Here is a 9273-nt window from a genome sequence, read left to right on the forward strand (position 1 = left end):
ATCTTCTCAAACATTTCTTGTGGATTTCAGCAACATTTTCCCATTAATATCTCTTTATGCCTACCTCTATCTCTGCAAGTATTTGTTTTCTGCTAATCCGGGCAGAATTTCCAAAAATCAGTTAAAATGTCTGGGAAAAGCCAGGTGTATGGCAATCCATTTTTGGAAGTGTTGATTTTTTGGCGAATTTTTTATATTTTGTAATATGGCAACCCTATAGTTGCTCTTGCTTCATATTATTACTGATTTAAAAAATGACGCAAAATTGATAAGGTACAATGTCACATATACTGTGTCCCAGAGTCTGGTCTGAAGGCAGTTGAGGCTACCACTTAACTGAAACAAAGGTCTGATTCAGTGTCTGGATGGGTAACTCCCTGAGTCATACATCCCTGCCAACCTAGCAGTTCGAAAGCACGTCAGATTGCAAGTACAGTGGTACCTTGGGTTAAGTACTTAATTTGTTCCGGAGGTCCGTTCTTAATCTGAAACTGTTCTTAACCTGAAGCACCACTTTAGCTGCTGGGGCCTCCTGCTGCTGCCACGCCGCCGGAGCATGATTTCTGTTCTCATTCTGAAGCAAAGTTCTTAACCCGAGGTACTATTTCTGGGTTAGCAGAGTCTGTAACCTGAAGCATATGTAACCTGAAGCGTGTGTAATCTGAAGTACCACTGTAGATAAATAGGCGGGAAGGTAAACGGCATTTTCGTGCGCTGCTCTGGTTCTCCAGAAGTGGCTCAGTCATGCTGGCCACATGACCCGGAAGCTGTACGCCGGCTCTCTCGGCCAATAAAGCGAAATGAGCACCGCAACCCCAGAGTTGTTCGCGACTGGACCTAACGGTCAGGGGTCCCTTTACCTTTACATACATATATATACATGTATGAGAAATACATGTATGCCACGTTGACAGAAGGAAGGTGGGGTGCAGATATAACCAGTGTTATTTTTCTATAAAAAGGTAAAAAGGTGGCAGAACTCACCTTGTTCTTTTATAAAGGCAATGGCGCCCACCTGAGAGGTGCCAGAACTGAGTTCCAGCAAGTTCTGGCTTGGGGGGGGGGGGAGTCTTAGATGTAAGAAAATGAAAATTAATGAATGTTTTCTGCTCATACCAGTGACTTCCTCACTTCTGGTTCTCTCTTTCCACTCAGAAGCGCTTACATTTTACAGTTAGCCAATCAGAAACACGCTTACATTTTACAGTTAGCCAATCGTAATATCTAAGACTCCACCTCAGGAAAGTCTCTACGTTTTCTTGGTCTTACGTCTGCCAACTCATGGGAGCAAGCCTCAATGAACACACTGAGGACACTTTCATTTCTTTTCTTCTGCTGAATAAATTTATATATTCCCCTTCCTCAAGGCCACAGGGCAGTACTCAAAACGGTAACAAAATTAGACTTCTCAAGGTAGGCTCTTTCAGTTGCTTCAGCAAATCCTGCAGTAGTAGAACTTGACATTTTCTGTGCCTTATTGTAAACAAAAATCATTTTGTTTCTTAATATATTAATTACATTATAATTGGTGGTTTTTAATGAGTAACATTTCAAACATTCAGTAGCTGCTTTTCTATATTGGTGTTTGTGAATATACATAACTGACACAACATTTAAAGAATAATTATTAGAGTAACCTTACACGGTCAAAGAAAATGCAAACCCTATACTTTGATTAATACTCTAGTAAATAAGCACTATTAGGCTTCCAGAATTTAAAACATCTTTGGCTGACCAGATAATCCACTCCTACTCCAGTGCACAAATTTGATTTACAGCAGATTTCAAAATATTTATATTTTTTTCAGGGTTTCCATCATCCCCTCAGCCAGTATCCTGCTGTGTTTGAAAATGTCTGGGCAGTAATTGTCATTGTTTGCAAAGCTATTTTGGAAAATAGCAAGCATCGTGGCATTTAGCAAAGTCAGGAATGCAATTACCAATTTTGTATACATGATCCAAGTGACCTCCTGGCTTCAGAAGCTCAAAACCCATAGGAAAAGAGTTTAACAGCAGCAAAAAGTAAAAACAAAAAAAAAGTTTGTTTAATTTTTGTCTGTAGTTGGTCAGTAATAGGTGACTTATGCTGTGGCCAAGTTGGCAAAAATGCAATCAGCTTAACAATTCCTTATATGTACAAAACAATGCCAAGACAAACATACAAATAAACCCAGGATTTCTCTGGATTGGTACACTGATTCATTTTTGTGCACATCTGGAAACTCTCCAAATGCATAGATCGGAGAGGGTGATGCAGAAGCATCCAAAAAGATGCAAGACGCTTTTTAAAAAAGCACAGAGCTGTAGAAAAACTCAAACTCCACTACTACTGTGGGAAGTTTTTAAAGACAGCAACCAATAACTGAATAACATTTGATCGGTTTTAAAAAGGATAACCACCATTCACCAAAACCTATGATAAAATAGGACTAATACAAGCCCCAGCACCACAGGTCATCTGAAGGAGCTCTTTGTTACGTTGAGTTAGTTAGCCCCAAATGCATAAATAATCCAAATAGTTACTTGAAGAGATTGTATTGTGTGGTACACCAGCAACAGAATATGCTCAGGCCACAGAAGATCCTATCATCTACATCCGGAGAGTCATACTGCAGAATCATATGCAACATGACAGAAGTACATCTCATGCGTTTGGAGCCCTACCAATAAAAAGAGAGCAACATCCTCAGGAAGCAGCTTGGAAACTGATGCTGCTCCAACACCAACTATTGTCTGGCCAGCAGCATCAGTACCAATGTTGGGGGTCAGCCTGCTGGTTCAGGCTACTGTGTGCTTACTTGGCCATGGCCACTTTCCAACTGCTCAGCTCCATCCAAAACACATATTTCCTTGTGCTTTCTCAATTTTCACAAAATTGTATTTTATTCTTCCCCCTCCCGCCACGATTTAAAAAACAAAGCAAAACTGACAGAACAAACCGGTTAAAATATAGCTTGGAAACTAACTGTGGCCTTGTTAACATGTAATCAAGAACAATCGTTTAAAAGCCAGCTTTTTTATTATTATTAGACAATGTCACTGCAGAGAGCATTATATTCGAAATGTCCTAGTGCTGTATGGATTAGATTGCCTCTCGGCAGCGTTATAAAAACTGGAGGAAACTTTGCAGCATTTCAAAGGAGTCTCATGCTTGTCCTTTATAAGGAACAACTTAGATAGGAAGCTGAATTATTATTATTATTATTATTATTATTATTATTATTATTATTATTTATTATTAATAATAATAATATGCAGTCCATCTGAGTGTGTTGCCCCAGTCACTCTGGGCAGCTTCCAATGATTATAAAACTACAGTAACACATCACACATTAAAAACTTCCCTATACAGTCAGATAGGTGTTTATTTCCTTGACATCTGACGGGAGGGCATTCCACTTGATGGGCACGACTACTGTGAAGGCCCTCTGCCTGGTTCCCTATAACCTTACAATACCGCGGCCAGACTATAATACGGAGCCAGACATTGGTCCATCTTACTCAGTAGTGTCTACCCTGACTAGCAGTGGCTTTCCCGAATTTTAGACAAGGACTCTTTCCGAAGTCCCAGTTGGAGATGTCTGGGACCATGTGCATGCAGATGATTTCGAGGGATGGCTGTGTTTTGGCTCATATAAAGTGTGAATTAGGTAGATTTGCCTTTAAATGTGACCTGAATCAAATTTCCGCCCCATTCCTACAAAAGTGCAAAGTACATACAATTGCCCATCCAAATGGACATATACATGTTTTGCAGTTCTCAGCTGGATCTGAGCATCCGCCCATTTCCAAGATAAGCACTTCCTTCCAAAGGCAGCACTTCCTTAATGGCATTCTACCAGACAGAGCATCTGTGTAGAAAATTAAGCTAAGCTTCATAAGAAAACTTTGGAAAAGCAGCAGAATCTTTCAAGTGCTCTGGATTAGAGGCCTCTGCAGGCACTATGAAGCTGTTTGGCAAACCAGGACTGAATAAGGATGTTTAGGAGGCACAAGAAGAAGTCTTCTCCTCTGTTTCCAATTATTTCTTTATCTCTCCTCTATCCTTCTAGTTACCTCAGTGTTTTCTTAGCTGACAGCCATTATGGTTTAGGATTGTGAGGATAAATGCAAAACTTAACAAATTATAAATATCCTGTTTCAAGATGTGTTATCACTCACTGAAAAGAAACCAACTGCAGCTTAAGATTTTTGACAGCAATTTTCGGCCTGTTGTCTATTTGAAGGTTTAGTTTATTCTTAGGAAATATTACATGGCCAAGAGTTAAGATACTATGTTGGCAGAGGCCAAAGCTTTCTTTCAGGAACCCTGACCTTCCAAGTGAAATGAAAGTTGACAGTGGAAACCATCTGAAGGGGAAGAAAACCCAAACAAACAATAGGAGAAAGAGAAACTGGAAGCAGCAGGTACCGTAACAACCGCCTACAAATTCCTTGGGTTTTGCTTGTTCTTTTAAGAGTAGCTGGCTTAGCAGAACATATAGAATTAAGAAATAGAATGAAGCAAATAAACAAAATCTGAACTAGATCAACAGTGTTTGAGTTAGGCTGGATTGAATTTTTTTTCTTTCTCAGTGAATGGTAGGGGAAATGGATATTGTGATATCTGGAAGTCTGCTCCTCATAAAATATTTAAAATGCTTCATGCAGTAAATGTGTCTCTACAAAGACCAACAGCAGAACAGTTGAGGAAGGAGACTTCTCTAGAATTAACAAGCTTTTTATTCATAAGATGCATGTGGTATGGTGCAGAATAGAAAGGTCACTGAGGGTGAAGAGGATTCCCATACCAAAGAACACACATGACCAGCCGATGTGATTTTCCTGTGTGTCAATGCTCTAGAAAGTTATGGTTGACTACAGCTTCCCACATACAATCTGTACATCTTACTTAGTATTTACTATATTGTCTTAATAAATATTCAGTCTGCAGAACAATAGTATGATGGAATTAAAGGATTAGGAGGGACCTGATGACCAGCTATTTCAAGCACTTCTGTTAAGAAAATATACTTTAAGTCTAAGCACTGAACCATTTCAACACCATCAACCAGCTGGCTTATGTACTGGAGAGCATCTCCTGAATATACTGTGCCATAAGTGGAGGGCAAGACCAATCCAAGTGTCTAATGCATTTTTATGCCGTTATTCTTTTACAAAAACAGCTCATATGAGAGGACAGCTCACTCTCATTGAAGTTAATGACTGGACAGTGCTGTGTCAAATTAAAGTTCTTGCTTAACTATTTAACAGATCAGACTTAAACTCTAAAGGGAAACAGATTGCTCCTAGAAGTTTGAGTTATACAGCCCAGAGGGCTGCTCCTTGATCCTTCCTTTTATTTTATTTTTTTAATAAATATTTATTAAGATTTTTTTAAAATACAAAATGCAAAAATAATAAACAATATAACATGAATCATAACACATTTTTCAGAACTTCTTTGGACTCCCTCACGTCTCCCACTCCCACTTACATCGTTATAAATTTTTCCCAGCAATTTATCATCTTGTTTATATTCTTAAATTTGGTTCAATTAATTTGATCTATTCTCCACAAATTTTATATTTCCCTCAATCTCACTTATCGTCAATTTCAAATCTAATTCAGTGGTAGGCAATTATTTATGATCTAGCATCCTTCTTAGCCTTCAACCAAATTACAATACTTTTGTAGATAAATCTTGAATTTCTTCCAGTCTTCTTCAACCCTCTCTTCTCCCAGGTCTCGGATTCTGCCAGTCATCTCGGCCAGTTGCATATAGTCCATCAGCTGCATCTGCCACTCTTCCAGTGTGGGTAGATCTTGAGTTTTCCAGCTCTTGGCGATGAGTATCCTTGCTGCCGTTGTTGCATACATAAAAAATGTTCAGTCCTTCTTTAACACCTTCTGGCCGACAATGCCCAGAAGGAAGGCCTCTGGTTTCTTAGTGAAGGTATACTTAAATACCTTTTTCAACTCATTATATATCATTTCCCAGAAGGCCTTCACTCTAGGGCAAGTCCACCAGAGGTGAAAGAATGTTCCTTCATGTTCTTTACATTTCCAACATTTATTATCAGACAAATGGTATATTTTGGCAAGTTTAACTGGGGTCATGTACCATCTATATATCATTTTCATTACATTTTCCTTCAGAGCATTACATGCAGTGAAGTTCAGCCCAGTGGTCCACAACCTTTCCCAGTCCTCAAACATAATATTATGCCCAATATCCTGAGCCCACTTTATCATAACCGATTTAACCATTTCGTCTTGTGTATTCCATTTCAGCAGCAAGTTATACATTCTTGATAATACCTTAGTCTTAGGCTCTAACAGTTCTGTTTCCAACTTCGATTTCTCCACCTGGAACCCTAGCTTTTTGTCATTTTTAAAAACTTCTTTAATCTGAGCGTAGTGTAACCAGTCTCGCACTTTATCCTTCATTTTCTCCAAACTCTGCAATTTCCAATTGTCTCCATCTTTTTCTAATATTTCCCAATATTTTGGCCATTTGGCCTCCATATTGGGTCTTTTTCGGGCCTTAGCTTCCAGAGGTGAAAGCCACCTCGGAGTTTTGTTTTCCAGTAAGTCTTTGTATTTTGTCCAGACATTAAAAACTGCTTTCCTGACAATATGGTTCTTGAAGACCTTATTGATCTTAACCTTATCGTACCATAGATATGCATGCCAACCAAAAGCATTGTTAAACCCTTCCAAATCCAATACGTCAGTGTCTTCGAGAAGTAGCCAGTCTTTTAGCCAGCAAAAGGCTGCGGCTTCATAATACAACTTTAAGTCCGGCAGGGCAAAGCCCCCTCTTTCTTTCGCATCAGTTCTTGATCCTTCCTTTTAGTAACCAGTGTTTATTTAAATCCTATGGTGATATTTTGGACAAGCGCTGGCAGACAGGCAGACAGTTGTTTCATGAGCATTAATCACCTGTGGAACTGCAACCTCGGGGTACGTTCATCAAACTGGGCTGCACAAGTTAAACCTTGACTTCCTGATTATGATCAGCAAACAGAAGTCTGAAGAAGGTACATGAAAATCAAATAAACTTCTGTACACCATAAGAGCTATTTGCATAATATTTGCATATATTCATGTATCAGTTTGGGTTTGTGCAAATAAACGTTTTCTCGGTAAAACTATGAGCTTTTCACTGTAAAAGATAACCCAATTTAATTATACCTAATGTGCTTCCATCATATGCCACCTTATACCTGCCATAAATTCCCAAAGTATTGTAGTTTCTGATGAAAAGTGACAACCAAAAAGAAACAGTTCCAACGATGGTGGACTGGCAATTAGAATTGCTGGAATATGCAGAAATGGTGGCAGTTATTGGAAGAATAAGAAACCAAGAAAAGAGACTTTTAAAAACAGCATGGGGAAAATTTATTGACTATTTGAAGATGTATTGTAAACAACTTAAAACATTAGCAGGACTGACATAAACATGCACAGTAATAAATAACTAAAAGAGAATACAGGTAAACAAGTTTGAACTGGATATGCAGTAATAAAAGATATAAAATAAGCAACCACAGAAAGGAGAGAAATCGCAGGAAATGCAGATTGATTATGTAAAGATTTCGTGTTTTTTTGTAAAATGTAAATGTTTTTGTAAAATGTAAAATATTTGTAAAATGAGAATTGGGGGGGGGGGAGCGGGTCAAAAGTAGTGTTGTCTTTAAAAACAAACAAAAAACCTCCCCACCAATATAATATCTAAGTCTTAGTCCCAGTGGTGTTAACTCTGTAAAACTATCCCAGTGGGACTTGCAAATGGCTCAAAATTGAAAAGGTACTGAATGGAACAATTGTAATTCTAATGCTTCTAGCTGTTCCTCTGCATTTGTGGGTTTACCTGCCCCCCCAGCGAACACATCATGCTGGTTGGGACTAATGGGAGCTTCATGGCAAAACATCAGGAGGGGCACCAAGTTGGCGAAGGCTGGCTTAGCCTTTCAAGGCCTATTTCCTGCCCCCATTTCTTTTGCTCTTCAGCTAGGAGTCTGAAATTATCCTCAATGCCTTTACACAAATCAATTCATTTATTTTAATTTTTTTTAGCAGAAGAAAAGTCTTCTTTCGCAGTTGCCCCTTGATTTATAATATGCAGGCCTTATTGCTCAAGAAGCCCCAAGCAAAACATGATTATAGGTTTAGATACGACATCACCTATATATAGCCCTTTTCACCTGAGACTACTCAAGATACTCTTTCTCTTAAATACAGGTGATTGTTTTGAAGTTGTATCATGCACCCCACACTCTACCCCTAGGCTCAGATGACCCCAAGATGGCATGGCCTGACCTTGAAGAATGTGAGAAGTCAGGAAACAGTGAGGGGAGAACAGATCAAAACAAGAGCATTAGCAAAATGAATCTCAAGATAGGATCTAAATGAATACGTGTCCCAACAGTTATGCCAAAGTGCTGCTTACACCTGGAAGCTGCTCTCCAAAACAAGCTTGAATCGTATTAGTACCCAATTTATAAATGTCAGTGGAAGAGTTGCCCAAGTAAGAAATGAAAATACATGTTTAAAATTTAACCTCAACTTCTGCTTTTCCTTAATGAACTACAGCTGTGAGCCCCCCATTGTTTTCATGAGTGTAATGTGTGAAAAGGGAGGCTTCTCTCTTCTCTCTGCAAATGTGCCCCCCAAATCATGCCTTACAGACTTATTAAAGTGTTAGAATCTGTGTAAATTATTATAAAATAAAATGTAAAACTTACTACTACAAACTATTATGAGTGGCTGAGCAGCAAATGTGGTGAAGTCACTGTAGATGGTACTCAAGATATCTAGTGGGTGTTCACATTAAAACTTAGGAAATGCTTTTAAAAAACACACCTCAAATCCTACCCACACGCCCCATTCTTTCCTTTTTCAAAATGGGTCTCTTGATGTGCATGTATTCCCAGATGTACCTAATCTTTTTCTTTTTACAAAATCTTCAACTGTTTATTCCTTGCGTCATCCCAAACATGCAGTGCCCCTACCTTGGAGATCTATTCTGTGGCTCCTTCATTTTGTTTTTATTAAAGATCAAAAGCAGCAACACTATCTCTCCAGCCATGTTTCATGAATAAGTTGTCACAAATATTTGGGGCAAGATGCACTTTGTAGCTTGCCTGCTCTCATGATTTGGTGATTTAAATCTTCTGGCTCTAGTACTTTGTTAGCTTTCAGTAGTTCTAATTGCCTCCTTATCTGCTGTAGCATGAAGGGAAAGCCTTTCAACAATTCACTCCCCAAAGCTTAGGAAAACAAGCCAGA

The 9273-nt window shown here is 38.8% G+C and overlaps 1 long non-coding RNA gene across 1 annotated transcript; it reads left to right on the plus strand.

Annotated features, from left to right (window-relative positions):
• Positions 1-1286: 1286 nt before the first annotated feature.
• Positions 1287-8702, plus strand: LOC307226879. The gene is made up of 3 exons (XR_013843646.1): positions 1287-1413; positions 4285-4407; positions 8273-8702. It is a non-coding gene; the product is annotated as an uncharacterized lncRNA (long non-coding RNA).
• Positions 8703-9273: the final 571 nt, after the last annotated feature.

This window comes from Podarcis cretensis (genome assembly GCF_951804945.1).
Source record: "Podarcis cretensis genome assembly, chromosome: 11".
Lineage (NCBI taxonomy): Eukaryota > Metazoa > Chordata > Lepidosauria > Squamata > Lacertidae > Podarcis > Podarcis cretensis.